The sequence below is a fragment of the Lissotriton vulgaris genome, chromosome 8, assembly GCF_964263255.1.
Source record: "Lissotriton vulgaris chromosome 8, aLisVul1.2, whole genome shotgun sequence".
NCBI lineage: Eukaryota > Metazoa > Chordata > Amphibia > Caudata > Salamandridae > Lissotriton > Lissotriton vulgaris.
In genome coordinates, this window is record NC_141696.1 from 425,050,300 (window position 1) to 425,077,099 (window position 26,800).

At 44.0% G+C, this 26,800-nt stretch overlaps 1 pseudogene; it reads left to right on the forward strand.

Annotated features, from left to right (window-relative positions):
* The first annotated feature begins 1,684 nt into the window (after positions 1 to 1,684).
* Positions 1,685 to 16,566, forward strand: LOC147697120 (uncharacterized; annotated as a pseudogene).
* Positions 16,567 to 26,800: the final 10,234 nt, after the last annotated feature.

Below are 26,800 nucleotides of genomic sequence, written 5' to 3' on the forward strand. Positions count from 1 at the left end.
CTCAGCCTAACCTCCCCACTAGGGACCCTGATAGAGCAGCCAATCTATTCAATCAGTGGATAAAGAGTGCGATTAATAAAACGGTACCCATTAAATGCAGATCCAGTGACAGGAGGACTGCCTCTGTACCTTGGTTCACGGAGACCCTTAGATGCACAAAACAAAAATGTTGACAACTAGAACGTCGCTGGCGCCTGCACTATGATCCATCCCATAAAGCCATATATAAACAAACCCTTGAGGATTACAAACGTCTTGTGATTAGAACCAAAAGCAACTTCTTCTGCAACCAAATTGAATCAGCCAAAAACTCTCCCAAACAGCTCTTCCAAGTGGTATCTAGACTCTCAGGACAAGGCTCAACTTCGCCAATTATCGCCACCCAAACACTCTGTGACTCACTAGCAACATACTTCCAAGACAAAGTCTGCACCATTTATAATAACTTTTCCCCTAGTAACCCTTCAGTTAACACCATCAACTCCAACACCTCCACAACCGCCCGGAATCTCCAGACCACATGAACTTCCACACACCTCACTCTCCAGACTCCACTAAAACTCTCACCTCTCCTACCTTTGATGAATTCAGCCAAGTCTCCCCAGACGTCATCACACACCTCATCACTACCATGCAATCCGGCTCCCCGGATGATCCATGCCCCCCGGCCACGCTTAAAATCAACCCAGTCACTATAGGACACAATCTAGCCACTATAGTCAACTCTATGTTCAAGACTGGCATTTACCCGTCTATCTGGAAAAAGACTGTCATTAAGCCTCTCATCAAAAAAGCCAATCTCAACCCCGCAGACACAGCCACCTATAGACCTATGGCCTCTCTACCACTACCAGCAAAAATAGCAGAGAAAGTTATGAATATCCAACTAGCTCATTTCATCGAACAACTTCAGCTATTAGATAACACCCAATTTGGCTTCAGAAAGGGACACGGCACAGAAACTGCTCTCGTCAAGGCCTCTGACGAGATAAAAAGAATTTTGGACACTAGAGGAGCCGCAGTTCCCGTCCTGCTGAACCTCTCGGCGGCATTTGACACGGTTGACCACGCTACCTTGATCGACTGTGTCACCGCACTGGGCATCAGTCATAGAGCCAAAGATTTACTCGCTTAATTTCTGGCTGATCGATCGCAATCAGTCAAGCTTGGCACTTTCTCCTCCCCCCTCATTCACTTTTCCTTGTGGGGTACCCCAGGGATCCTCGCTAAGCCAGACACTATTTAAAATCTACGTGTCGGACTTGGCGAGGGTCATAAAAACTTACAACCTGGGTGTTACCTCATACGCAGACAACACCCTATTAGTATTAGCAATACACAACAATGGCCCCAGGGTCGCTGCCAACTTTCAGATGGGAATGTGTGCCATAAGTTCTTGGATGGCAGCCAACTTCCTTAGATTGAACTCCAGTAAAACCGAAGTGATGATTTTCGGCAACCTCACACCGGCATGGTCCTCCCAATGGTGGCCAGCAGACTTAGGGACACCCCCTGTCCCGGTCTCAAAAGTCAGAAACCTCGGGGTAATCTTCGACACCAAACTCGCATTCATGCACCATGCTAATGCTGTAGTCTCCTCAGCCTTCCACACCATTAAAATCATAAAAAACTTCTCCCTTATCTCCCGCCCTCAGCCACAAAAACCTTGATTAGCACTCTCATCATGTCCAAAGTGGATTACTGCAACAGTTTATTTGTTAATGCACAAGAAAGAGTTCTTAACAAATTCCAGTTGATACAGAATGCAGCTGCTAGGCTACTGACAGGCACTCCCAAATTCAGTTCCATTTCCAAAGTAATACAACAACTTCACTGGCTACCGATCAGAAACAGAACCAAGTTTAAGGCACTATGCATTGCCTATAAAGCCATTCACTCCCCCGGACCTGACTCCCTTAAACAATCTCTTCGCCCCTACAATCCCCCCAGACAACTACGATCCTCCACTGCCAATCTCCTGATTGTTCCACGCACGAAGAAAGTCTCTTGGGGCGACAGATCTTTTCTCTGTGCCACTTCCAAACTCTGGAACAAACTCCCCTTCCACATCAAGACTAGACCTACATTGCTCACCTTTAGGAAACAGATAAAGACATGGCTCTTTAATCAATGAATCCAGTACTTTTACCTATCCTGCTTCAGTCCTTAGCGCCGAGACACCCTCGGGTAGTTGTGCGCTTTATAAATTGCATAAACATAAACATAAACGTCTAACTGCAGTCCATACGCAGGTAACATCCCGCTGGTGGGGATTTCCCCTAGCGAGCGGCAGGTTGACGAAACAGGTGCTTGGTCCTTGGTTGGAAGCGGGGGTGGACATGATTGGATCGCTCTTCGGAGGCGAGACACTTATGGACCATGACAATTTTATACAAGAAACCGGGGCTCCTAGTCCCCTATACATCACACATGCTGCGATAATACACTATGTCAAGAAGCAGTGGTCCCTCGACCGGGTGGAACCTCAAATACATGAACTAGTTAAAGCACTCTATCTTATGGGCCGGGGCAGCCACCTTATTAAATTGTTATATTTGAGTATTCGTGCACATGTGAGGCTTTCCCTCGAAGCTCTCCGAGCGCAATGGGTGACAGACGTGGGAAGAAAGTTCACGGATAAAGAATGGGCAGAAATCCTAGATGACACCTGGAAGATCCCACAGAATGCAAAATTTAAGGTTATACAATCCATGATTACACACCGAGCTTATCTGACACCACACAGACTGCAGAAGATGTATCCGTCCACTAACCACCACTGCCCTAGATGTCACCTGTTTGAGGCCGATCTCCCCCATATGTTGTGGGCATGCTTGGGATTGAGAGCTTATTTGTGGAGGGTGGTACAAATACTTCAGACGGTTACCCACAGCGATGTGGGGGACTCGGCGCTAGGATGCGTAGACGCAGACCATTGCAAAAAGTACAGCTGCGCTTTCTGGACCTGGCGGTGTTGTTAGCAAAAACATCCATCACCATGTGTTTGAAATCGGCTAAGGCTCCCTCACTACATACATGGCATAACTAAATGGTTAGATGGGCGTGGAGGAAAGTGCATCCCTGCGTAGGGAGGAAGCCAGAGGACTCCAGAAAAACCCAATATCGCTAGAGCGGGATGTACTACTGGAGGCCTTCAAAGGAAGTAACCCAGATGGTGCATTGGACGTTCCACAATCGCAATGAGCGGATACAATCAGGACTATAGCATGTTGATTGAGAGAAACCTCTCCATGCGGAACGTGGTAACCCCACTTAGTTTGAAGGAAGAGAAGCAAATTAGGCCTAGGAGTTATTATAAACAGAGCCCAGGGGAGGAAGGGGTGTGCATAAGGGGTGGGGGGGGGGGGGGGAGTTCAATGGATTGCAATTGACATATTATCAATGATGTCATTGCTCTACTCGAACGCAATAATGTGTATTATGTGGGAGACTTTGTACTAGACTGCATAAATGGAGTGACACAGAGGTACGTTAAGTAGAGTTAATCAGCAAACGCTCCTTGTATAATAATTGCATAATGATGAAGAAGCTTTGTGAACTAGAAAAACCCAATAAAGTTTGTTTAAAAAAAATAAGGGTCATTGAACTCCCAGTAGTGCAACAAGGGGACACTGGGTGAGGTTCACCCAAAGCTTTTTTATGATTATTCGGTCCTTACGCCCTTAGGTCAGGTGGGCGTTACCCCCCTGCACCAAAGTTGATTATTTGGATATAAGAGATAAATTAACTTTTTTGAAAGAAAAATAGTGTACCTCACCACTTCTGTATTTGAACATTTTGAATATGGCAGATCTGCCAAACAGGGACAGAGGTAAGTGCGACCACAAAAGCAACTGGTCCCCCGTCTGTGTCCACAGTGGTGCCAAATTTCTGTCCCATGAGATGGACTGAGAAGCAGAGAGGAACACCCCTAAATATTTGAAACCATTGGGGACCACCGTTTCCACCCCCGTGAACATCCGCCCAACTGGTCTCCTCCACTCAAGGGCCACAGAAAGGATTTACCCTGATTCATGTAGAGGCCAGAGGTTTCGCCAAAAATGTGCATAATTCTGAGCAGGCGTGGGCCAGTTCTATTGGGCTGCCTGAGAAAGAACAGCACATCATGGTGTACAGTTTTCAGATGTAAAATATCACCCCCTGCATTTCACTGGAAGCCTGGAAGATGGTGTGGCACCACATACCCAATAGCATAAGCAGAGAGTAATACTCCTCTGTGTGGAGCAAAAGCACGCTGTTTGTATGTTATAAAGAACTGGTAACAATGCATATTGCAGAAAGCTGCGCTGTTTATCCAGACCTAAAAATGGAGCAAGTCAGACATTTAGCAACCCAAAGTTTGGAAAAGGCACTCCTGAGATAGTCTAACGTTTTTATGGTGTGCCAAGCAATATTGACTAATCCCAGGATGTCACTCGCTCCAAGAATGTTTTACGAAAATGGTAAATGATTTCAGTATAAGGTTTGTAAACAAAATGTCTAAAATCCATAAGTCATACAGGCAGGTCCGAAAACGCAATTTCACATGGCCTATCATTTTTCATAAGCTCTAACCTTTCTTTGTCATTTCATTTCTGTTAATTTTTTCCATTCTGTTCCAGTCAAGAAGTGTTTGCTATTCTATAATATATGTTATGACATAAAATCTGCTTGTGAGGGGAAGGGTGTAAAATAATTTTTTAAAAATTGGCAAATCTCAATATCTCAGGCCACATACATATGGCAGAGGAGCGTCGGCCCACTACTTTGAGCAGAGGAAAGGAAATATAAAATGATAGTAACTTTTAGTCATTATCATTTTATGTTTTCTTCCTTTGCTGGTGGGCGGGGCTGCTCTCCTCTTGGTTTGCCCACTCCTAACTGCGCAATGGGCCGCCCAAACCAGTCATTCGCACTTTCCCCGTTCTCCATGCAGGCTGCATTACAGCCTGCATGGAGAACAAGCTCAGGGCCCCATTCCCTGGTTGGGCATCGAATCAGGATGCTCAAAACCAATCACAACTCTGCATTGCAGCGTTGTGATTGGTCCAGGGAGCCTGGCTTCCAGTCCCACAAGGAGAGCAGGAGCAAGGAGCAGAGACGCGGCGGCCGGTCTGGCGGCAAGGTAAGTGTGTAATTTTTTTTGTTAGTGTTTCATTGCGCTTCTTCACGCCCTTGCCCCCCCCCCCCTCCCCCTGCACCAGCCTCACCACCAGCGAGTCATGCCAGCCGCCACTGGCCACATATGGCAGAGCTAGATATTGTACATCTATGCTCCTGATCCGGTTTTAGAGGCTTACCAGTTCACACAATGGACAGGTTTCACCAATCATGAAACTGGAGGGTCTCCTTCAACAACAGTGGTTGTAACTCAAATGTCAGCTTTATATTTTGAATGTAATATTTTTGTCCTTAAACATTGGCTTTTCATTTTGAAAATACAAACATTTTGCTATTAAATACACATTTTCAATTTGGAATAATACAATCAATTCTACATACCAAAAGATAATAATTTTCAAGGAAAAAAACTAACTAATGACAATATTCATTATTTACAAATTAATACAACTGTCTGACAGCAACATATATTTTTTTCACTTCTCTGCGGCCTGATGTGGCAGATAGCACTCTCCAGCTTCTTGATTTATAATTCCTTCTTGACTCACTATATCCTGTCATTCAAAACCCCAAACCCTAATCCCACCACGTGACAGGCCATGCGTCACATAAAGGCTATGGCATGGAAGTACAATCTCTCCGCTCCCTCCCGCAATCATCTGTTTAAGAAGTGGTGGGAAATATGAGCTATGGGGACTATGTGCACTACGTGCACGTGGTTATATGCTGTAGGTGCACCTTCTCTATTATTGTATTATTCCGAATTGAAAACGTGTAGGAGAGTTAACCTCACTTTTTGCTGATGTTTCACTGGTTTCGACTTAGACTGGATGGGATCCTGCTATCCAGGTTCCCAGCCTAGCTGCTTTCTCCTTCAAATTGATTGCATGTACTTTAGGTACACTCCAGATTCGCATAGGTACCCCAGAGGCCTTCCAGGGGCTGCAGCATGTATTATGCTACCCCTGGGAGACCATTCAAAATGACACAACAGGCTTTGTACTGCAGCCTGTGTAAGGTGGTACATGCACCCCTTACTTAAATATAGGTTCACTATATCTACCTTATATCACTACACATATAAATCTATCAGTCACCCCTATGGCAACCCTTATCAATCCTGAAGGCAGGGTGCCAGGTTTTGTTTGAGAAGGTGCCAATGCATGAGCAGAGCCCCTCTGCAGCCTTCAGAATCTATTCTCTGGGCTTGTTCTGTGATGCAGCCAACCATATACTCTTAAGTGCATTATAACCTCGCAGTAAATGCTAACTTTAAAACGGTTGCAAGGAAACATGTTGTGTTTGGTGTCAAACACCAATGGAACTGGCGGGGGGAGGTATGATTCCACCCTCCTAGAGGGAGAAATATGAGAACACCAGTACACCCGGTACCAGCTTTCTCGACCCTGGCATCACAAGATGGATGCTGCCAGCCAAAGGCATGAGTCTGCGCTCCTTCTGCTGGATGAAACTCCGTCCGGGAAGGCTTAAAAATAGGTTTGCTGTCACAGGGAGGTGTAACAACCTCTCAGACAGGCTTTAGTGTATTGGTGCTTGGTGGGTGCACTCTCAGAGTGCTTTCGTGTCTGCACTGGGGGCACATTTGGTGTCCCTGTGCATAGTCCAGCTCAAACCGGTTGCAGGAGCCATTTGCTCCTGCTCTGGCACGAAACTGGACAAAGGACATGGGTGTAGCCACCCCTCTGTCCTGACCCTCCCATAAGTGGGTCTCAAGAGTTTGTCCCACCCCTTCCTTGGGTATAACCTAGGAACCCCTGACTACAGGACTTTAGATTTTACCTGGACTAAACTCTGCTACAGAAACCAAGTACTTTGAGGATCTGCACGACACTGGATGACTGAAGAATCTCCCTTGGAGTAAAGGAGTTATCCCCCTGCTAATCAAGCACCAAGACGCATCTGACCAGTTTGCATCCACGAAGCTCCTGAGGAGTCCAAAGATTTCTGCAACACAGGAGGTGTATTCCCATGGTCTCTGAGGTTGATCTGTGCTCTCAGCTATTCTGACGCCTGTATCCCTCGTGGGGACCATGCAACCCGAACACCTGTGCACCGTGTACATTTACAGCAGCATATTCTTTCTGGTAACCCCTTAGGCTGTGCTTTGGGCTACTTGTAGTCCTGACCCAGAGCAGTGTTTCCACCGAAGATTTCCAGCCTACACTCCACGAGGTGTTGGTATTCCATCTTGACACTGACCCCCCAGCACTCGACATCCATCATGGGACAGCTCACCTCCAGAATGTGGTTGTCTTCGACATCTCCTGGTCCAAGTGGCTGCAGAGTCAAGCATCGCATCAACTCACCTGAAGCACCCAACATCAGTGGGTATTCGTCTACCGAGCCCCTGGTCACCCTGAAATGACCCTGACTCTGTCCCCTCTGCTTTCAGGTTCTTCTCATCTCCGATCCAGGCTTGGATCACACCGGACACTTTTCATCTTGACGGCAGCAGCACTTTTTAGCATCACGCCATTGAAAACGATGAAGATTCCCAACATCACTTGACAGCTATGCACCCGACTTCCCTGGGTTAGGTAAAACGGGTACTCCGGTACTCACAAGGGTGCAGGCCTTAGAACCTTCTATGTTTGAAAGGGTTTGCTCAAAGTCCTCTCTGAAGTTTCCCTAATCTTGAAAATTCCAACCGCAACTTTCCCATAGAGTTGAACGGAGCTCGCTCCTGTGTTCTCACACTGCACAATTCCTCAGTGAGTCCCCTGTGTCACTACTTTGGGTGCTTCCTTGGGGTTCCAGCGATCCTACATGCTCTAGGCACTGTGTCTAGTCAAGTCGCGGTTGTTATACCACTTTCTTAGTATATGGTTCGGTCTCCCCCTGGACCCGCTGTGTATCGTGCTATTTACTGTTGTTCTAGTGATTTAATATTGTGTGCTTTGTTCTCTAGTCTCATAAAGAGGTTAGTAGAGAGTGTTTAGTAATAAATGCATATATTTTATATATTCCTTGTGTGGTTCTCCTTTCATTTGGTCGTTCAGGAGGTTATAATCTGGTAAACCAAGCTGCTTTACATTCCTTCGAGACATAGCCTGAAGGCTGCTCTCCATAGTTACCACTAGGATAGCTTTCAATAAAGGTTGTCTTTAACCTAATCATGGTACAAGGTGCCAAAGTGGTCAGCATCTAACAGCCCAACTTCTCACAACATGTATTTAATAAGCCTGGGCAGAGTTCGCAGAGTTTTACTCCAAGGAACTCTGTGAAGTGCCAGAAAAACTCTGCCGAGCTCCACGGAGTTCCGCCAGCGGTGTAGTTTGTTAAGTTGTGCTACTCGCACTGATTTTTAGCACAGAGAGTTTGTCCCATGCTTTAAAAATAGCACGTAGGCACTACGCAACACGATAGAGGATGCTGCTGATCTCTGCCAGTTCGATTAGACATTCTACTTGGCCTGCAGTATAGTATTTGCCCATGCAGCACATGTAAATGGCATTTGTAACTGTGTTTACAGTCATTGGCACATTAATGCCAGACCTGTTGGCTTTGCCGATGCTCGTTTCAGCATGTTCTGGGCGAAGTTAGGCTTTTTCGATTCACTCAATCATTCACTCCAATTCGAGCCGGTAGTTAGACTCCACACCATGGAGAGAAGAGAGTGAAAAGGGTGGGTAAAATTAGTACATTACTTTTATAACGTATGTTCATAACTTGTCATAATATAATGTACAGAGTCTTCTCAAGGTGGATTGATGGTTGGTTATTCTGTGACATCAGTAGCCTATATTTATTCAATGGCAAAAGGATGGGCTTATTTTATAGTAATATGAATGGTGACTATTCTATGATAAAAGAGTGATGAAATCATTCTGCATTTACAGCACCTTTTTTGGGTATTAAGATTCACTGAAAAGTTTTAAAAAGTGTGCGATAAAGCAGTTCAGTTTTGGTGGCAGCATTTGGGCAGGCAGTGCTTGAAACTTGGAGCATGTCAGGGATTAAATAGACATGGACCCCACCCCTTAACAAATTCCATTTTGGGAAGAGATTATTCATATTCATCATCTTCTTAGGAGCGTTTTCAGCCTGTTATCCTTAAGAGCTTAAAACACCATTAGTGGTTGGGGATTCACCAAAGAAAATAGCTGCTAAAATGCGACCAGTTTAAAAAGCGTAGGAGGCTTTAAGCATACCCAGGTCTCTAGGGCTGCACCCTGAGTCTCAGAGATTTTGGTCCAATTTTAGAGCAGCTTTGGTGTTCTGCACTATTGTTGACCTTGATACTCATGCCTGGGGTGACAATCGGTCGAGAAAAGGCTACCTTAAGTCGCCATATTCAAGGGGTAGAAACGACAGCTGTCTCACAGCTGAGTGCTGCAAATACCCTGCGCTTGCTGAGAATGTGGAGTGATGCCATGTGCAAATATATGTACTTTTGACTCTGGGGCCAGTAACTCTTCAACTGTTAATGCTGTTCAACGTTTGTCCACCCGAGCTGCAGGGGGCCCCCTCAGCACAGTACTCGGGCCTGAGAACTTCGTATTAAATCTGGAGCGGGAGCCCCTGCGTGTACCTTGCAGGGGGGCCCTCTCAACTTTCGTTACGCCAGTGTTTGGGCATGCCTGAGTTACTAACAGCAGGGCAGAATCTGTTTACACAATTTCCTTGGGGGAATCAGGGTTGTCATGTTCTGAGGTTGCTGACACCATCATTTTAGGGGTCCAGATGACGCTTGGATAGCTATCCTAGAATTAAGTCGACATATTCTGAGTGGACTCAGTCCCACATAGTTTTGAAGCTTATGTTACCTAAACGCACAGTCTGACTGAGAAAGCAGGAAATGTACAACATGGCGCCACCAATGTTCAAGTTTAGTTATTTATTTAATGTGTCTCCCAAGTAGTATTCTTAAGTGCGCCCAAGGACTCTACTCACCAATTAAACGGAGGCATATGTAGTGTTAGGGATAAATCCTCCGCAGCTGTATAGGGAACCCCTATTTTCACTTGTAGGTTGTTCAAGCTTGAAACTTTTCAAATGATCATCTCACTATAGTTACCTTCTCTGAATTCCATAAATTAAAATGGCTAATGCAGAACCAGTGGTTATACCAGTAGACTGCAGACATGTAGTTACACAGATGCTACAACAACATGGGCTTGCCCTTACGGGTGGGAATGTTGTCTTTATGGGAGAGGCACATGATGCATACAGAACAGGGGTATTCTATTCATGAGTAATATTTCCAGCACTCAATCAAGACATTTTCACAATTATACCATACCTGTAGTTCCCACCAACTACACAGCTTAAGAACTAGAAATACCATTAACATTCCTGACCACATGCAAGAGATGAAGTTAGACTGGGTCTCCTCAGCAATTAAGGGGCATCATGGCCAGCCTAGGCAGTTTATACACCTTACCCGGCATAGCAAACCTTACAGCACCAGAGCTACATACACTATACATAAGTCTAGTTAGGTTATACAGATGCATGACGCAATACATTATGCAACAATGACAATAAACCCATCAAGGAATGCTCAAGCTGCAAAACCGCATATAGCAATGCCAGCAATTAGCCCAGTGACTATTAATCCAAGAATGGGAAAAGTTCCCGCCAGATGGGAGTAAATTTCTGTTCTGGTTTGCACACAAAACAAATCAGCTTGAAGCAGTATTTAAAGTTAAACAAAGAATTCTCACAATGTGCCTACCGTTAAGAAACCTTCCCTCGATAGATGACTGCCCCACTTGGGGCACAGTATTTCCTGCGGTCTAATCCATAACACATGGTACATCATTGATTGCTTATGCCATAGTCTCCCCAATTATTTTAATCAATATCAAAGGGAAAGCTGCAGCATTGGCGGTAGGCCAACGCTCGCACAAGTTGCATTAGTGGATCAGGAGCGAGAACTACCGAAAATGATTGCTCACACCTAGGGTGAGATAATGTGGAGCCAGACCAAATAAACCCCAACTTAAGGGTAATTCTGAAAAAGAGAACTGGAAGTAGGCACCTGAGTCTTATAAAAAACACTGGAATAATAAGAAAAGACTAAACCACGGGGTTGATTTCCTCCATAGGAGTTTCCTGAAAAGTGCTAAAATTTGCGTAAACATTAAACAATTAAACAACCTGATATGTATCAGTACACTGATACAAGTCCTTCTCGTTCCTATCAAGTGTCATCCGAAAAACTCTCGGCGAGAGGAGGATCATCAGAGCACAGAACAGAGGAGTACTTGAAACCGGAGGACTCGCAGTGCTCTTCTAACTTCATATTAAAAAAGGAGAAAAAACGTCCATAGTAAAGGCCTCAATTCAAAAAGATGAAAGGGGCATATATAAAAGCTAAACATGCCACACATATTAAGGACTCTGCTTCTGAAAGGGAGTGCGCTCTGACTCTGCTAGACAGGGCGGCAGAAGTCACAGTAGTTCACCAGAATCTTCAAGAGTGTCTGGCTGCAGTAGCAATTAGTGACTACATCGAGGTGGAAATACTGGACCAGAGTCTAAGTGTTCCAAGTCAGTTGTACGAATTACAACTCCATATGGAGGCTGATCTACCTCACACTATTAATGTTCTCTTTTGGGAAAACTTATCATTTGGTTATGACGGTCTCTTGGCTGAGAAGGATTGGCCACCTGAGTTTGTTCGACAAGTCCCACAAGGAGAAAGTGTAATATTGAAACAATGTTGCCAGCGTACACATAAACTTCTGGAATTTTCTGCTGTAGTTCATAAAGATCAGCACAATCCTATGTGCATCCACGCCAGGTGCCTAGTCCCAAGGCAACTGGTGCTAAATAGTGTACAAGACTGTGGGAGAAACACCTACCCACTGGCGGGAGCACAATATCAGTAACAAAATAAATTGGTATCCAAAAACTTCAATATACTTGTGGTATAATTAATCCATAAAAATTCAACTTATATTCATTAATCCATGGAATGTTTATTCACATTTATTCTTCAAATAATGATACGATGTTCAATTAATAATCAATTTCCAAGATATAATCCACAACCCAATGCATTTCGGGTCAATAACACGACCCTTCATCAGGGGTCATCATTGAAAAGTACTAAAAAACACAAAAGAACAGGGGTCTGAACTTACTATAGTCCAAAGCTGTCATATCACATAAATCATCAATACAAGCCATTTGAGCTAAATCAATATAATACTCCATAGCAGCAGCGTGAAAGCGTAATATTACCATCTTTCTCTGACCTTGTTCCAGAATCAATTAAAAATATACATGCCATGGGCCACAATAAATAAGCCACAGCTGTATACTGCAATCACGTGGGCTCGGATGAAGAATCCCCTTACTGTATCATACCTACAAGGTCAAGCCCACAGGTGCAACCACAATATCCCATTAAACATGAAGCTAAAAAACTGGTTAGAGAAATTCCAGCACAACTTGAATATCATAATTGAAACTTGCACCCCACCAATGAACAGTCCTTTGTTTCCAGTTATGAAACCAGATCGTTAATATCGCTTGGTCATAGACTGTAGACAATTCAACAGTCACACATGCTCATTTACAGTACAAAATGCTCATGACACAGCACTAATGAATAATACAGTGCAGAAAAAATACCAAACCACATTAGACATGTAAATGGCTTTTTCTGCCAAAACATAGCACCTGATGCAGGAATTTGACTTAATTTACGGCCCTCGAGTCACAAAAACAATTCTTTCAGTTGTCACAAGGGTATAAGAATAGCCCAGGTGTGTTCTCTGCGCGGGTACAGAACTGTTACAGTGCTTCAACAGTGAAACACTGTCCTATGTCAATTACATATATTTCACAGATGATCATTTAGGAATACATGTAGCCAGAGTAGATCGCATAATTATAGGAATTGCTCATATTGGCTACAAATTCAATTTTAAAAAGTCAAAAACTGCCTATCTCAGTGTCCTTTTCTTGAGATACAAGTTGTCAAATCAAGGTAAGAGCTTAACGATGCACTTCCTAGAGAAGTGAGCGCTCTTACAACCCCTAATACTTTATAAAGACTCCAATCGTTATTTGGTTTTCTATATTTTGGTAGAACATACATACCAGATTATGCACAATGGGAAAAAATGTTTTACAACCAAACCTGTCCAGACTTTTCAAGCACATTTTGGACATCAGAACCTTCACAGATTTTGTGTGCAGTACAAACTCACATTCTAGCTGCAAAACACTTACACATACTTTAGCACAACGAGTTTTGTAATTCGCGTAGGTGCAGGTACCACTGAACATACACGTCTCATTCAACAAAGGTGGCACTGCACCAATTGCATATAAATCGCATTTATACTCCAATGCTGAAATGTGATTTGCACCAACAGAAAAAATACAACCAGCTATACAGAACTCTGTAGTACAAAAAAAGATCGTAGGTTCTGGGGAAACGCATAATTGTTGTGACTCCTATTCCAGCCTTAGAGACTGTCACAAAGGTTAGCATTCCCAAAACAAAAGCCTGACGTTCTAGATGGATACAGTGGGCCAATTCACTGACAGCAACAGATGTAGAAAACATATTTTATACCACGCTACAAACCCAAACTTACCTTGAACAGAAACGAGAATACCCTCTGCCCAGTGAAATAATGCCTCTAGATCAGTATGACTTTATAGTTTACACTGATGGTTTTGCCCAGCCTGCAGTGGGAACAAAACACCAATACTCAGCCGCTTGCGCAGGGGTAAAGGGTAAAATAAGGGATGGAGAATTCCAACCTCTAAAAATATACATGCAGTCACTAGGTGATTCCAACGCACAGCTGGCTGAACTGAAAGCTCTAATTCTGGCACTTGAGAATACAGATCCAGAATTCCCCACACTTCTAGAGTGCGATTCATATGATTGTGTCCAGTCATATCATGAGTACTTACACTATTGGAGCCAGAATGGATTCAGAGACTCAAAAGGTTATACTATCAAGTACAAATTGGTTTGGGGAATAGTGACAAATCTTGAAGCAAGTTTGCCATGGGCTCATGTTATTCACACACTGAGCCACCAACGTGTAGTAATACACGTTGCAGGGAATTCATTGGCTGGTGAAGCTGCAAAGGCAGCAAGGCAAACTGCTGTCATAGCTGCAGTGACTGGTTCCAATACAAGGATAGATAAAGGCTGTGACATCTTCGCGCTGTGGCAGCTCCTTACCTAAATAATTTCCAGCAAACCTACTAAGTGTGCGATTTGCTTGTTTTCCCAGATTGGGGGATAGAGTAACACCGAATGTGGACCGCAGGTTAGAATTGAGCATAGCAGCAAAAGAGGGGTTAACTTCTGCACACACTAGTGTGGCAGCTACAGTTTCTCTGCTACAGCAACGATACTGGTGGCAAAGTCTATACAAACAGACCAAAGACTATGTCCTTAAATGCAGCATTTGTCAACAAATGAGTTTCTACCAAAGCACGTCCACCGCTGACATGTCTCTTAGTTTTAAACAAACAACTCACCTGCCTCTATCTGGACCATTGCAGACCATTACCCAGTGATGGCTCTTTTAAATACATCTTATTAACGGGAGATTCTTGCTTTCGATTCCTATGGGTGTGGCCTCAACAATCGGCTGATGCTCGAACTGTTGTAAAAGACTTGCAAGTCTTCATCGGGATATATGCAGTAGCTGCATTCTATACTGACCAGGGCCCAGAGTTTTCCTCTAAGGCTTAAAGGGATACCATGAGTACCTTGGGTTGGCTGTGCACTATTCCTCCCCCTATCATCCTGAAGAAAACATGATAGTGGAGGGGAAAAACCATGACTTAAAGCAGTCTTTAAAGGCTAGAGTATTAGGTTCAGGTTGTAGTTGGATTCACCACCTGTATGGGGTACAGAGAGCCTTAAAAATCTGCCAAGAAGATCCTTGGGTGGTCGGACTCCCTATGAGGTCCTTTTTGGGGTCAAGATGTACGTTCCAGACCTTGACAATCCAAGTGCTATGCCAGCGGAAACGCCTTTTGATATCAGTGACTCTTTGGCTGTCTTACAGGCACTGAAAGAATTCCGGGACGAGCAAAGCTCAAGCTACAGAAACAATCTGCAACTAACGAGGTGAAGGCACGCCCAGCATCTTCTGGTTGAATTCCAAAGATCAGGCATCTAGTTTGAGAGAATATTGTGGACAAAAAAAATGTAGCCCATCATACAGAGCACCTGTGCCTGGCTTCGCAGTTGAAGGGACTAGAACTGTACTTTTACAGCCCCTTGCTGGTTCTAAACACAGGAGATTTGTATTGATTGATCTCATAAAACCACACCATGTGGCCTGTTCTATGTAGTTGGCCACGAGGGCTCCTGGGTAGTTACCTGCCTCCTCTCACTACCATACAGGAAATCCCACTACAAGTTTTAACCTACTCTGAGGGTTCTACTCCTCGGCTCGGTATATCTGATTCTGAAGTCTTGCTACTTTCAGTTACATCTACCACCACCATACAATCCCCCTATGCAATTTCACAGGTTTCAACACAGCGTGTCAACAGAAAAGTTGTTTATTATGAACCACCTTTGGAGTTAACTGCCAGTTCTACACCACCTCATGAGGTTCCTGTTTTTGCACAGACTGCCTCTGGCTATTTAGCTGATTTTGCTGACTTTTCTTCGGATTCATCAGACCCACCACCACATTGAAAGCGTGCATTTATAATTTGGCTAAAAAAGCACACATATTTTGTTCCTCCTTGGATTTACATTTGGATTTTGATTATGTTGTGTTTCCTTTTTCTTTGGATTTGTTTTGTGACAGTATTCTTTTTGCTTCTGAATTGACACTATCTCCCAGAATGCTCTGCTGTTGAATTGGTAAAAGAGGTATTGAAGCCTCATTCTTCATCGCACAAAGTGCGAAGTGGCCTGTCCCTGGTGAACATTTCACTGGTTCCAGTACTTAATGGAATTGTTTGGGATAAGGTATATATGATATTTTTGGACTGATAGAAACTTTGTGGATACCATATGTATTTAAGATTTATTTGCATTACTTTGTTACTCCTAGCAGTATCTCTGATGATTGGGATATTCATACGGTGAGGTCAATGCTTGATGAGCTAGAACAGTACACTGTATTTGAATGTGAAGATATGTATAGTGGCACATCTAATTATGATGAAATGTTTTGTTTTCACCACTACATACACCATTACTTACAAGGAGCTAGTACTACACATGCAGTATTTAATTACACGCAATGTGAACTTTGCTGTACACCACCTGTGGGCAGCTCCAAAACATTTGCATATTTTTGGGGCAATAGCCCTGTAGACCCACAGTCTTATTATTATAAACGTTGCCCGTCACAGGCAAAGAAAAATATGATTACCAACATGAAATTAATTTATTCAAGCCCCTTTCTTTGCAAGTTGTCAATACAAGGGTATGACTTTTGGAAAGATAATATTGATTTAAAGTCTGTTTGAGGAACTAAACACTAGCAAGTTCAAGGCCATGTGGCTTTGTTTGTAGTGTGTCTCATACCAAGACAAATAATTTTCCAAAATAAAACTCTGCAACAAACATCCTGCTTCGGCCTGGCCAAGATAAAGCATATGAACACACCAAACCTTCCCATATTTGCACGATATGAGAACTGGCAGCAGTTCACAAATTACATGTAGGAAAAACTGTGCAACATGCTCAAGAATGGTCCACACAATTCTGCACATTCCAGTGCACAAGGATGGCTAGTGTGGCCTGTAGATACTAATGGCTGTCATGCATGTTTTTTGAACAACATAAAGGGGTTTTGAATAAACAGACCAAACCTACGTTTCCTGAGGACGCAACATTCAGGAGTAGTGACAACATATAGCATGAGAAAATTGTGCCTTGAATGGCTAAAACATTGCACTTTAGATAAACACTTGGTTCTCCTTTCTGATGACATGGATTTACAGGATTTTTTTAGGTCCTAGAAAACCACTTCAAAAAGGCTTTTTGTATGCAATATACAACGAATTGTGGAACGTTTCACAGCAGGAAGCTGCTGAACTGATATGTGAAATTGAGTTAATTTAGAAAAGGTTCTAGCAGTCATCAATAATGGTATGACCACGTTATCCACTAGAATTTATTCTCTAAGTAACTTTGTGTCACCAGCAATTGACATAGTACATAGTGACAAGTCCCTTTTACAGCATTGTCAGAGTAAACTTAGGTCCATCATGTAATTGAGCTGGACTTTACAGACTCTGCACAATGGTCACGTGCCCTGGAAGCATTTAAACACAATAAACATATTCTAGCTGTATAATTTAACAGACAGAAACAGAGAAGTGAAAGTTATAGTTAGTAAGGACGTGACATACACAGTGCTAAATATAGAACATCTAGAGAAATTACCAATCACTGTGACAGAAACCCCATCTGCAGATTGGATAATTCATGAGTTTATATTTCTGCCAATTTCAACATTTCACTTTATGAACTGCTTAAAACACTATCAAGTAGGCAGATATGAAGTATTAGGGTAAAGATGTGTGCACTAAACATGGGTCCTCTCTTTGAAGTTCAGGTGTATGAATGGAGGATCTGAAGTTTTTCTTAGCAGTGCAGACTGTGAGAACACTTTCGGCCATTCATTAGTTTGAAGGGAAGTTACACTTCACAGAGCATGTAATGCATCCAAGGTGAACTTAGCCTGTTATCTGAGGGGTTGCCCAGCTACTGTAATTATTCCGGCATTTAATTACTTTCAAATGGAAGTTATTTGATGTTGAATGATCAAGGTTGGTGTGTAATGATTCCAGGAGTGCCCTATGTGGTGACGGTTTTTAGGGTTGTGACCTGTTGTAAAATTAGCTTTTTCCACCTGCCTGTACTGTTAGAGAAGTGATGATTAGGCCTTCAATTTCTATCTTAAATGAGAATTCTGATAGTCTGAACAGACTGAAAGCCGTATTGTTTACAGGAGAAAGCTTCTTTAACATCTACAAGGGAGACATTTGATCTTCAGTTTGTAAAGTCTTTTTCTGAAATCCAGTCACTACTACACACTTACCTCCCACAGAACTTCGGAGAACTTGTGCACTACATTTTTAACGTCTCAAACACTGCAGGAGTTGGATATTTTGTTCAAAGCGAATGGGTCTGAATTCGTTAGCACTTACCAGAGTATCTTCATGGTAATTCCATCGTTAATACAGGGCTTGGTCTCCAGCATTTCCATAGCCATACCTCTTGTCCTGTTTCTGATTGTCGGGATCTTGGTTCTATTTTTGCTGCTTCGCAATGGATGTTCCACCAAGTGGCCAAATCAGAATAGCATTGCCACATGTGCTACTGTGTGGTGAACGCATGATGCAGTATTTTGGTGTACCCTTACTACAGGAGGTGAACAACAACTGGTCTTTGTCCTTTAAACCTAAATGGTTACATTGTGTACAGCCTACTATACTTTTGTGATCTCTGCTGGGTCAGGTCATTTCAGCCGGCGCCTGCTGCCCTGCTGCCTCCATCTCGGTTGCGAGTCCCCGGCCCCAGGGGCAGGGCTGCCGCTCCCATCGTCTTCGCCGGGAGCGACAACGCCCAGCAGCTGGCAGGCCTCAGAGAGGGAGCGCAGTTGGTGAAGTTTGCCATCCAGGCAGAAGATAAGCCGAAACGGGTGGCCCCAGGAGTATGAGATGTCACGCTGACGTATATGCGTAGTGATGGGTCAAAAGATTTGACATTTCTGTAGAGTGAGCACAGCAAAATCCTGGTACAGGATTGTTGTTTGATCCCTGAAAGAGACCGGGTGAATGGATCTGGCCTTACGGAAAATCTCCTCTTTCGTGCGAAAGACTTGTACACAGACCACATTTATCCGCAGGGGGGCTTTATCGGAGCAGGTGGGCCCACTCTGTGTGCTCTGTCTATTTTAAGGTCCTTGCCAGGTTGGCTGCCAAGAATGTCATTAAAGAGGTCTCTCATGTAGGCAAAGATGTCCCCGGCTTCCTCATTGGTTCTCACTCCTCGAATCCGGATGTTATGTCTGCGGGATCGGTTTTCTAGATTTTCGAGGTGCGACTGCAGATCCACCTTTTGGTCATAGATGCGGGTGACTTCTTGTTGTAGGGCTGTCATTTCAATGTCCCTATTGTCGCCCTTGTCATGCTCCCCTATTTTGTCCACATCTCTTCTGATGTCTTTAAATTCCAATGTGAGGTCGCGCTTAACTGTTTGCAGGTCCTCGTGAAGAGGGACTCGAGGAAGGCTTGCGTCACTGGTTCCTCCTTTGCGCTGTCTACCTGCATTTGGGTGGGCTCACTCAAGAGAGGGTGATCCATCGCAGTTCCACCCTGGGGCCGTGCAATAGCTCCTTCAGTGTCTTATCTTTCTTCCCCCGGGTAGAGGTCATAGTCTTGCTGCGGGTAGGTTGATGTGTGCTCAACAGTGGCGGGAGTTATGATGATTACCAAACACTAAGTGTTCCGCTGAGGTTCGGAGCCCGGGCCATCTCTCAAGGTGGTCGCTAATGAGATATGGAGTGCAGCAAGCTGATCGAACTTCTCTGTATGTCTGAAGTCACGCCTTCCAGTCCCCATGGAAAATGGTCTATGGCAACCTCAGCTCATGTAGGGCCGTGTTTGCGTGGGATCTGGCCTCACGGGGTTCAAAAGCGACCACTGGGCCTCCTCTGCTGCGCACTCGTTGGGGTGAAGGTTAAGGTACACCCAGCGTTGCCAGTCACTCAGGAGATGCCAAGTCGGCCTCTCGAGCAGGCCTCTCTGTTCTTTAATGCGTGGCCCGATCCTGCCACTACCTTGGGTGTTATAGTGCCGCCCAACTTTGGACCCGGAAAGTGGATTCCCCAAATGCAGGCCGAGCTCACCTCATCAAAGTTTCCTTTAAGTCAGCATTTTCTTGTGCCTTTGCGCCTTTGTGCCCAGTGATGAGGCTGGGTCCCTGATCGCGGGCGTTTGGCCGGCAGCCGAGGGGTGGAGAAGATTCCGCCGGGAGGATGAGCCAAAGCTAGGTGTTGAGCAGGTAACCACACAGCGCGCCCACAAGCAGCACGCGGGCCTAGCCTGGCCGCCTCTGCGGGTTGCCGGGCTCCACTCTCAGCAACTGCCTCTAAAGGCGGCCGCGCTCACGTCCTCCTATAGCCTGCCTCTCCCTGTTCACGACTGTGCAACTAGCTCTTGACTACCGGATACTGCCTAGGGGGGGGACAAAGTCCGATCCACAATCCTACAGAGAAGGGGTCAATTAAGCACTATCCTGTATGTTATGTCAAGAACATGACCTATTAGTCATTACAATTTCATACCCGAAATAGTCATAGCATTGAACATTTCAATAACAAAGTTCATCTCGAGACAGGATAATCAAGTCAAAGTCCTTTTATGTATGTTGTTCCATTTATTCATAAATCTCAGAAGCAACAGCCAAATAACAGAAGAGACAGCCAACACGTGTTTCGTCAGTACACAGTCTGTACCATGACTTTCTCAAGGCTAGATGGTGGAATGGAACACAATTGAAATAGATAGGTTGTCAGTGATGATGCAGGCGAAAAAGTATACAGCATTCCAGACCCGAGCAAAAAAAATGTCCGGGTGCACCAATCACAGCAGCCCTTTAAAGGGTCGTAAAATCACGGATAGAAAACGTGACCAAGGAAAATTTAAGATATGTCTGTTCTGTTTGTCCCCAGAGAAAATCATCCACAAGGTCTAGCGCGGGGATCAGAGAAATTATCGAAAGAAGTAATCGGGGCTCGGGAATCTGGGAGATATATCACTCCGGTACATTAGTAAGCAAGAAATAACTGTCAAAGATAGTATGCGTCGTAAGTCGTATTGAGTGTCAAGACCACTCTAGCTGCTGTTTACATGGACCGATATTTCAAGAAGAAAAGCCTTCTAAAACACAACCCTTCAAAACGTAGACATTGGAAGAAACGTCATGTGGTGTCAGGTTCTTTCCTGCGGCGGTGCTTACTCAGCATCAGAGCACTGGGTCGGGAAATGGCGAGTGCGTGGCGCCGTGGTAAACACTAGGGTTGCCGCTCTAGCGTTTGTGGTCACGCGACTCGCAGCTGCATGAAGCGCGCGTTCTGATTTTTATCTGCGCACTTCAACTGTACCTTGACCGGAGTAACAGCGTTTCCTGAGTTCAGCGTTCATCAGCGTTTCCAGAGTTCTACGTTCAAAGAAATTCTTCAGCAAGCCAAGTAATTGAAAACTATCGCATGCGCAACGAGGGATTCAAGTAAGGACAGCGTGTAAATTAAAAGACTGAGAACTTTAGTAAGGAATATTTCCTCACGGAACGGAAAGCCTAGGCAGCATCTGTTTTTGTCAATACCTTTGAAAACCCAGAGACAGTTATTTATTGAACAATTAGTGGTTCTTTTTCTCTTCCTCAAGAACGACTACTTTATCCTTCCCATTTATTTTCGAGTGAACAGAACTCTTTAACCCTACTTTCCCGGTTGTTTAAACAAGGAACTTCTTATACTCCTTAGTGAAGTCTAACTAGGAGAGGTCATAGAAGTCTAACAGTAGAAGATAATTATAAGAGGCGTCTGAATCTGTGACAGGTAATTGGAAGCCAACACTCTTGTTATAAACCCTAATTATAAAACGCATGAAAAGGTTCTAATGTATGATATCGTTTAATTGCAGTACTACAGATTCAGAGAGGCAAACCCATTCTGAGAGAACTGCAATAATCTATGGTTCTGGGGTAAGATTAGTTCACGAGTGATAATAGAGTATTATAAGTTGACATGCAGTATACAGTTTAGTACATATATTTCTTTCCCTGCAGGACACAACTCGAGATCCAAACCGAATCAGAAGAGGTGTCATATTCATTGTCATAGATTGTCTCTCTCTCTCAATTTTTTGTTTTATCCACTTCCCCTTTCCCTTCTACGTCAGGGGTTGCTACAATTTTTAATGTTGAGCGACAACTGAGGTGGAGGGGCGTTGGGATCAGCGTCGACTCCTGTGGACCTTGGACTTCTTGACAGATTGAAGTGCCAGTACGTCCACCTGGGTCGATATGGCTGAGGGGTTGGATTTAAAATCCTTAGCAGGAATATTAGAGGGGTTGCAAAATCAATTATCCCAGTCAGCTGAAGAGAATAGAGCCCTTAGAGATGAAATAAAACGTTCTCAACAGGAAACCCATCAGGTAAAATTACAAATGGAAAGATTCATGGCGGAAGCTACCCCTCTGCCTAGATTAAGTTCTGCCAACACTTCTGCGGCAGAAGCTACTACACAGGTTATACATTCAGTGGCTCCGGTAGTTCCCTTAGCCAATCCAGAAAGGTTCAGTGGGGATCCCAATAAGGCCCAAATCTTCCTTACTCAGTGCTCACTGCATTTCTTATGCAGGTCGGTGGTGTTTAAGGAGGATCATGTTAGGGTAGCCTTCATGTTGTCATACATGAGTGGTGATGCCGCAGCCTGGGTAATGCCCTTGATCACTCGCAACGATCCTGCCTTGTATGATTTTGAGCGATTTAAGAAGGAGTTCTTGCGGATATTCGACAGAAGAACGGCTAACCAAGCTACTGATAACGAACTATTGGATATTAAGCAAGGGAATCGTGATTTAATTGCTTACATTGCCCAGTTCAACAGATTGATCGTAGAAACTGACTGGCCTAATGAGAAGCGCTCCGCTATATTTTATCGTGGCCTCAAGGATGACTTAAAAGACGCTCTCGCGCAAATTCCCAAAAGACCACAAGAGATTTCTGAGCTAATTGATCTGGTTCTCCAAATTGATCATCGGCTGTATGAAAGACGATCTGAGAAAAGAAAAGATTTCAAGCCATTCATACCCCGATTAGATCGCATGAAACCTGAAGGTAACAAAACTGATGCAACCTCAAGTGAAGAACCTATGCAAATTGGGTCTATAAGGGGGCCCTTGTCCAAAGAGGAGAAAGAAAAGCGGAGGAATAATCAATTATGTCTTTATTGTGGAGCTTCCGGGCATTTTGTGAAGGAATGTCCTAAAAAACCAAAATTCAACCAAGGGTTAAAAGACAGATCCCATCAGTAGAGGGAGTTGCCCTGGTGGGATGTAGCAGTGAGTCAACTCAGGAACCTCAACAGTTGATCAACACTTTGCAGTCGTCAGCCCCACATCTTACAGTCTCTTTCACAGTGAAATTCGGCGTGCATGAGATTAGAGGAGTATCTGTGATGATAGATTCGGGAGCTACGGGCAATTTTTGTGATTTGAATTACTCCAAGGAAATGGGCATTAACTCTATTAAGAAGAAAAACCCTGAAGTCGTGAAAGCAGTTGATGGTACCAACCTCACCTCAGGACCTATCGTGGAAGAAACTGAGACATTGGAGTTGGTGGGATTGCAGGGCCATCGGGAATTTATAAGATTTAATCTTATTGACGCTCCCCAATTTCAATTAATTCTGGGGTTACCATGGTTGTCTGAGCATAACCCCACCATCGATTGGGAACGTCGTACTGTGAAAATGAATTCTGAACATTGTCGGTTGAACTGTTCCTCTGGAGTTAGACCGAAAGTAGTGGAATCCCCAGCTTCCACACTGGCAGAGCTCAGCGCCAGCGCATGTACTATAGGAACCCAGTCAATACCTAAAGAATATCATGATTTAATTGCTGTGTTCAACAAAAGTAATGCCGAGAAGTTACCTCCTCATAGAGAGTACGACTGCAAAATTGAACTGGAGCCGGGGGCGATCCTACCCTGCAGTCGCATCTATGCGTTAACTGAAAATGAGAACCTCTACCTCAAAGAATATTTGGATGAATATTTAAAATTAGGATTCATCAGACCATCTCAGTCACCGGTGTCTTCGCCTTTGTTTTTCCGGCCTAAAAAGGATGGGACTCTTCGAACGTGTATCGATTATAGAGCCTTGAATCAAGTCACGGTGAAGAACAGATATCCCCTGCCTCTAATTTCTCAACTATTAGATCAAGTGAAAGGAGCTAAGATCTATACCAAGTTAGACCTGAGAGGAGCTTATCATCTGGTAAGAGTTGCAGAAGGTGATGAATGGAAGACTGCGTTCAGGACGAAGTATGGATTATACGAATACCAGGTGATGCCTTATGGTTTGAGCAATGCTCCCGCAGCTTTTCAGCACTTGGTCAACGATGTCCTACGAGAATTCTTGGATCGTGTGGCAGTTGTATACATTGATGACATCTTGATTTTTTCCAACTGTATTGAGGAACATGTGATACATGTACGAGCAGTCCTGCAAAGATTGTTGGAAAATCAATTATACGTGAAGCTGGAAAAGTGCTTGTTTCATGCAGAACGTGTGGAATTTTTGGGATTTGTCCTATCGGCAGATGGCGTGGAGATGGACGATTCCAAGGTTCAAGCCATTCAAGATTGGGCTTCGCCTAAAAGTGTGAAAGAAATACAAAGCTTCATTGGGTTCGATAATTTCTATCGAAGGTTCATTCCCAACTTCTCAGATAAGGTTTCACCAATAACTCAATTGCTGAAAAAAGGGAAGAAATTTGAATGGTCCGATGAAGCGGAAGTGGCTTTTCGAACTTTAAAAAAGGCTTTTGTGACCGCCCCGGTCTTAATGCATCCAGATCCTGATCAAGAGTATTATGTAGAAACGGATGCTTCGGATTTCGCTACAGGCGGTATTTTGTCACAAAGAGATAAATGCACCGGACAACTTCATCCAGTGGCATATCGCTCCAGGAAGTTATCAGAGCCAGAAAGCAATTACTCTATTGCAGACAAAGAGTTGTTGGCAGTCAAAGAGGCGTTTCAGGATTGGCGACACTATTTACTAGGAGCCAAACATCGTGTGACAGTGTTCACTGACCACAGAAACTTACAATTCCTCAAATCTGCAAAAACTCTCACCCCTCGTCAACTAAGGTGGTCCTTGTACTTTTCAGAGTTTGATTTCGTGATCACGTACAAGCCTGGAGCTCAAAATGGTAAAGCCGATGCTCTATCTAGAATGAATGTTGCGGCGGAAACCAAACCTTCACTTCCAGAACCCATCATTCCAATGAGCAAGATTATTGGAGCGATCCATTTACAAGAATTCACTGAGGATATCTTAAAAAATCACTCTGATGAACTAAACAACTGGGCAGATTCCGATGTCAAGAAATCGGTGGATGGTGGTCTACCATTTTATGAAAATAAGTTGTACTTGCCTACTGAGGAAATGCAAGAAAAGGCCATGAAAAGCTGTCATGATGATCGTCTAGCAGGGCATCGTGGTGTTAAGAAAACGTTGGAGTTGGTCAAGAGGCATTTTTGGTGGCCAGGCATGGCAGCTCAGATAGGACAGTATGTATCAACTTGTGAGTTATGCATTAAGGGTAAACCAAGTAGAAGAGCTCCTCAGGGTCTATTACAGCCCTTGCCCAATGCACCATATCCCTGGCACACAGTGACATTAGATCTAATTGTAGACCTTCCAGCTAGCCAAGGTTACACAGTCATTTTAGTGCTGGTCGATTCATTTTCCAAAATGGGACATTTCATTCCTTTAAAATCTGTACCCACAGCCCCGCAGTTAGTGCAGATCTTTAACCAACACATAGTCAGAGTTCATGGAATTCCAAAGATTATTATTTCTGACAGAGGGTCACAGTTTATATCAAAATTTTGGAAAAAATGTATGCACAATCTGGGAGTAGACACACGATATTCCACCAGCTTCCATCCTGAAACTGATGGCCAAACAGAGAGAGTAAACCAGGAATTGGAACAATATCTTAGACTCTACCTGTTAGAACAGGAAGGCAACTGGTCAGAATTGCTGTGGACCGCAGAATTTGCTTACAATAATGCGGTTCATGATTCTACTGGTTATTCACCCTTCTACCTTAACTCAGGCAGACATCCTAATCTGATTGTAGGTAAAACTGATGAGGATGTACCCGAACTCACTAAAGTTATGGCAGATTTAAAGACATCTTACGCTAGGGCTCAAAAGAATCTGAGTAAGGCCAAGGCGTCATATAAAAAGCAAGCTGACAAGAAAAGAAGAGTAGGGCCTAGTTTTGAGGTGGGTGATCAGGTGTGGTTATCCACTAAGCATTTAAGGCTAAAAGGGAATAGGAAGTTTCAGCCAAGGTTTATAGGTCCTTTTAAAGTGTCCAAAGTCATAAATCCTGTGGTAGTGAAACTTATGCTTCCAAAAACCTTAAGAGTTCATTCAACCTTCCATGTGTCCCTCTTGAAGAAGAACCCAGAAAATGCTAGACTCAAAGAAACTCCTTCTCCCATAAGATTGGAGTCTGGTGAAGAATTTGAAGTTAGTAGGATTTTGGACTCTAAAATAGTTAAAAAGAGACTGTATTACTTGGTGGAATGGAAGGGTTTCGGACCAGAGGAAAGATCTTGGGAGCCCTCCACTAATGTACATGCTCCAAGATTAGTAAAAAATTATCACAGGGCATATCCACAGAAACCCAATTTGGGGGAACCCATTTTGGAGGGAGGTACTGTCAAGACCACTCTAGCTGCTGTTTACATGGACCGATATTTCAAGAAGAAAAGCCTTCTAAAACACAACCCTTCAAAACGTAGACATTGGAAGAAACGTCATGTGGTGTCAGGTTCTTTCCTGCGGCGGTGCTTACTCAGCATCAGAGCACTGGGTCGGGAAATGGCGAGTGCGTGGCGCCGTGGTAAACACTAGGGTTGCCGCTCTAGCGTTTGTGGTC